The sequence below is a fragment of the Megalobrama amblycephala genome, linkage group LG6 (assembly GCF_018812025.1).
Source record: "Megalobrama amblycephala isolate DHTTF-2021 linkage group LG6, ASM1881202v1, whole genome shotgun sequence".
Taxonomy (NCBI): Eukaryota; Metazoa; Chordata; class Actinopteri; order Cypriniformes; family Xenocyprididae; genus Megalobrama; species Megalobrama amblycephala.
This window is the reverse complement of record NC_063049.1, coordinates 15,716,567-15,722,566: the sequence shown is the minus strand read 5'-3', so window position 1 is coordinate 15,722,566 and position 6,000 is coordinate 15,716,567.

Here is a 6,000-nt window from a genome sequence, read left to right as displayed (position 1 = left end):
AGTCTGCTGACTTGACAGTTGTCCAGAAGACGATCATCAAGACCCTCTACAATGAGGGTAAGCCACAGAGGGTCATTGCTGAAAGAGCTGGCTGTTCACAGAGTTCTGTGCCAAAGCATATTCATGGAAAGTTGACTGGAAGGAAAAAGTGTGGTAGGAAAAGGTGTACAGATGAAAGGAATGAACGCAGGCTTGAGAAGATTGTCAGGTGAAGCCAATTTAAGAACTTAGGAGAGCTTCAAAAGGAGTGGACTGAAGCTGGAGTCAGTGCATCAAGAGCCACCACACACAGACGTCTTCAGGAAATGTGCTCCAACTGTCACATTCCACGTACCAAGCCACATCTGAACCAAAGACGTCAGAAGCGTCTTACCTGGGCTAAGGAGAAAAAGAACTGGACTGTTGCTCGGAGGTCCAAAGTCCTCTTTTCAGATGAGAGTAAATTTTGCATTTCATTTGGAAATCAAGGTCCCAGAGTCTGGAGGAAGAGTGGAGAGGCACAGAATCAAACTTTCTTCAAGTCCAGTATGAAATTTCCACAGTCAGTGATGATTTGGGCTGCCATGTCATCTGCTGGTGTTGGTCCACTGTGTTTCATCAAGTCCAGAGTCAACGCAGCCATCTACCAGAACATTTTAGAGCACTTCATGCTTCCTTCTGCTGACAAGCTTTATGCCCACACTTCCAAAGGTATCAAAAGCTGGTTAAATGACCATGGTGTTACTGTACTGGCCAGCAAACTCGCCTGACCTGAACCCCATAGAGAATCTTCTATTGTCAAGAGGAATCTGAGAGACACCAGACCCAACAATGCAGATGACCTGAAGGCCGCTATCAAAGCAACCTTGGCTTCCATTACACCTGAGCAGTGCCACAGGCTGATTGCCTCCATGCCACACCGCATTGATGCAGTAATTCATGCAAAAGGAGGCCCAACCATAGAGCGCATAGAAATGAACATACTTTTCAGAAGCCTGACATTTCTGTTTAAAATATCATTTTTTATTGATCTTATGAAGTATTCTAATTTATTACATTTAATATTTCCCCTGCTGTTTTTTTTTTTCTTCAGAAAAGACCTGTGGAACACCATTTGAGACCTAGTTTGATAGATTACCTCAGACAAAGTTTCCTTTTCCTGTTTCTCATTTCTTTTCCTAGTGAACTCTGTCTTTTGTTACTCAAGCAGCACGCTGACGTAGTTCCTCTACTGTGATGCAGTCTGAACGTGCATCTGTGCGATGGTGTGTATTTCTTTAATGGTATTTTGAGTAAGAGGGATGGAAAGTCTCATATTTGTGTGTGCACTTACGCATGTGGATAAGAGAGATGGTGCAGGGAAAGGGAATTAAAGAGTGGGAGGAATAACATTTCTTTGCAGTCTGCATATGGAAATTCTCCTTGTCTTGCAGGTGCATTGTAGAGATAAGAGGAAGAAAAGGAGGAAGAGAGAGAGAGAAACCACATGTGTGCAGCAGATGAAGTATCCAACTGAAAGAGGTTGAAAAGAATTAGAAAAAAATTAGACATTACGCAACACTTCCTGAGTATGAGGAGGGAGAGAAAGATGTTTCCCTCTGTGCAGGAATGAAAGACCGGAAATTCTGTGGTGAATGTAACGGACCGGTATGTTAATCATGCTCCTAATCCAAAAAAACAACTTTATTCCACTGGTGTTTTACACATGTGGCAGAGCAGTTGTTCACATCCTCAAGTGAGACCAAAACTCTGCAAAAACGACACTTTGTGTTCTTGGGCCTGTATTCGCCCATGTATCGTCCAGCTCCAGGTCATGTGCCGAAACGCAGAGGACAAGTTACATCAAGGCACTGTCCTCATACCTCACTGACTCACATTGCTGTTTAGTCAATTTAAAGCAGTCACTTGATCACAACTGTTGCTGCTGTTCAGCTGAGGTTAGTCTTAACTTGCTTGATTAAGGTTGAGAACTCAGGATGAAAGGCCTTAAGAGTGTGGCTTGTCCTCAGTCTCATTATGGATCTCTTCCAAACATAGTGATCTGCCTACGTAAGCAGCATTTTAAGACATCATAAGCCAACTCCTGACGTGAAGACCAAGGAGTTCACATTAGGGCATGGGCATTTACTAACAGCAGAAATGGGTCAACTCTTACAAATTGTAAATCAGGTTTTGCATTTGCGAGACATATCAACAGTAGCCCTTTTTTTTTTTTTTTTTTTTTTTCCATCCATTAAGTTTCATTTGAATAAAGTAGTTGTCATTTCTTAAGTCAGCCTATTTATTTCCTGGATTACCTAAATATTTGCATTACCACATGATTATTTTATTATTTTTTATAACTATATACTGTTACTATGATATGAAATTATTGGCCATACTGCCCATAGGTATTACATGTCTCTCTGAAGTGCTTGATTCTGATTGGTCAGTTATTCCCCATAAATCACCGCCATCAATAGCAACGCTGTATAATGACCGCTCATCCATGTTTCTCCCAGCTTGTTCCATTTTGTGCCTCAGTTATTGGCTGTATTTAAGGTATCTAACCTTAAGGTATTAATTAGTAGGAGTATTAATAGTAGTCATTAATAAAAATTTGTTTTGGTGAATGGAAATAGGAGAAATGGTGTATAAAGTCCACACATTGCATTTAAATGAACACGCATTTTGATTGGTAATGACAGTCATACGTCATATCATGACGACAGACGTAACACTACACTGTCATTATTTTTACGCCCACTAGAGGGCGCATGACTTCAAAACGTAAATATAGGTCATAATATGGTGCTTAAAAAACAACCTATAGGGTCGTTTTTTTGGAGGACAGTCTCAAATTATCCCATGATTTACTCACCCTCAAGCCATCCTAGGTGTATATGACTATATTCTTTCAGACGAACACAATCGGAGATATATTTTAAAAAGTTCCTGGCTCTTCCAAGGTTAGAAAAATATCCATTTATCCATATATTGATTTGTGGAGGAACAGTAACCTCTGACCTGATGCATGACGTAATGACGAACGCGGAAGCTCAGAGGAGAGAGCAAAACAAAACACCGGTCACAAATTAGAAGTCTAAAACGTGAAATTTTAAAGAGAAATGTTAGAGGATTTCAATATAAGAGAAGAGGAGCTTCAGTTTGTTGCACAGCCCTATTTGTTTAAACCGTGAGAGGCGTCTAAGCTTACAATACTCCTACATCCTGCGTCATACATCGCATCAGGGGTTACTCATTTGACGTAAGTTGATTTGTGCATTTTGTGTATGGTCGTCTGCCGGAAGCTTGTTATAATACTTTATAAAGTTTTAAATATACACCTACGATGGCAGTGGGTGAGTAAATCATGGAATAATTTTCATTTTTGGGTGACCTATCGCTTTAAGGTTTTGGGGTAGGTTCAGGGTTAATACCTAGTTATTACCCAATTTACGTCATTACTACAATAAGTACATAATATGTTCATGCGAAACAGGACTGTAAAATAAAGTGCTACCGTGATGAGCGCAGTAAATCCAAGATGGTGGATAAAATGAGATTAGAAGTACCTCAATACTAAAAAAAAAAAAATGATTCTGATGAATAGATTCAGTAAACTGTATGAAAACAGATAAAAAAATCTGCATATGGTAAAATTTCTTGGTGTTAGAAATTGCTGCTTTGGGACAAAGGGAGGTTGTTCACTTCTTAGTATGTTCTTGGTCATTAATCTGCAGACAGTCGTGCATTCGGTTGGTTCCTGGGGCAACTGATTCTGAGATGTCTGAGTCCTGTCAGTTTTCATTTACGTAGACATGAGGGACACGTCCCTTCAGAGATGAATCATGTCTGTTTGTTGAGGGTTGGACTCAGATCTATATTAGCATGCAGTCTTCTTGAGTCACCGCCTGCTCTGCACATGCTATGGCAGCGTTCACCCTACAAACACTTGTTCCTTGTTTTTTAAATCATTTGTTTCAGTAAGATGGGCTTCTAACACTTCAATAAAAGAGCAAAGCCTTCCCTTTCCTGAATATTTGACCTGGATTTTGTGAGACTAAATGCGACTTCCACAAAACCTGTAAATTACTCTCATGTGTTAAACCACTGCAGTCATTAACGGCAAAGCAACCCACACAGCCCACAGCCAGATAGAGCACAGCTAACGACGCCCAGCTGCTTCCTCAAATTCTTTCTGTGCATGTTGAGTCTGAATTATCTTTTGTCTTCTTTCCCGTCAATTTAACAGTGACTGCATTTTATGCTGCATTTTGTTTCTACTTTGTGATTGTGTATTTGTTTGGTTGGAGTAATATGAATGTATTACACCTTACTCTGGACATTGTGTGTGCGTGTGCGTGTGTGTCTGTGTGTGTGTTTGGACATCTGAAAGACGTTATGATGCTCAGGTCACATTTTACCCTTATAAAAGACAAATTATTATATATTTTGCAGAAAGACCATTTACATTTTTAGCATCGTGATTTAATTTTTTGCATATGTACATGACAATTTAGCACATTTCATCCCCAAATTCCCATTAAAATAATGTTTTTTTTTTATTTGCAAAACTGTAATTTATATATGTATTGATTAAACTGCATTATATTTTTACTGATTTAAATTTTGTAAATGTTCAAATTTATAAATATTGAAATGGTTACACTTTAATTTAAGGTGACATTGTACTTACTCAAATAAGTACTGAGTAATTTTTTTAAAAATACATCTACTTACTATAGAGTTACGGTAATGGTTAGGGTTCGGTTTAAGATTAGTTATTTGTAATTATGCATAATTTGGTGTTATTAGTATACAACCCCAATTTTTAAAATTGAATAAAATGAACTAAAAGACTTTCAAATCCCGTGAGCCAATATTTTATTCACAAGAGAACATAAATAACATAACAAATGTTTAAAGGGAGAAAGTTTATACTTTTATCCATTAAATGAGCTCATTTCAAATTTTATGCCTGCTACAGGTCTCAAAAAAGCTGGCACGGGGGCAACAAATGGCTGAAAAAGCAAGAAATTTTGAAAAGATTCAGCTGGGAGAACATCTAGCAACTAATTAAGTTAATTGATATCAGGTCTGTAACATGATTAGCTATAAAAGGGATGTCTTAAAGAGGCAGAGTCTCTCAGAAGTAAAGATGGTCAGCTGTGAAAGAGTGTGTAAAAAGATTGTGGAATACTTTAAAAACAATGTTCCTCAATGTCAAATTGCAAAAGCTTTGCAGTTCTCATCATCTACAGTGCATAACATCATCAAAAGATTCAGAGAAACTGGAGAAATCTCTGTGCGTAAGGGACAAGGCCGAAGACCTTTATTGGATGCCCGTGTTCTTCGGGCCCTCAGATGACACTGCATCACTCATCGGCATGATTGTGTCAATGACTTTACTAAATGGTCCCAGGAATACTTCCAGAAACCACTGTTGGTAAACACAATCCGCCGTGCCATCTGCAGATGCCAACTAAAGCTCTATCACGCAAAAAGGAAGCCATATGTGAACATGGTCCAGAAGCGCCGTCGTGTCCTGTAGGCCAAGGCTCAATTAAAATGGACTGTTTCAAAGTGGAAAAGTGTTTTATCATCAGATGAGTCCAAATTTGACATTTTTGTTGGAAATCACGGACGCCATGTCCTCCAGGCTAAAGAGGAGGGAGACCTTCAAGCGTGTTATCAGCGTTCAGTTCAAAAGCCAGCATCTCTGATGGTATGGGGGTGCATAAGTGCATACGGTATGGGCAGCTTGCATGTTTTGGAAGGCACTATGAATGCTGAAAGGTATATAAAGGTTTTAGAGCAACATTTTCTCCCCGCCAGACCATGTCTATTTCAGGGAAGGCCTTGTGTATTTCAGCAGGACAATGCAAAACCACATCCTGCAGCTATTACAACAGCATGGCTTCGTCATAGAAGAGTCTGGAGTCTGCTGAATTGGCCTGCCTGCAGTCCAGATTTTTCACCTATAGAGAAAAATATGTCAAAGATGACCACAAACTCTTCAGCAGATGGAAACCTATATCA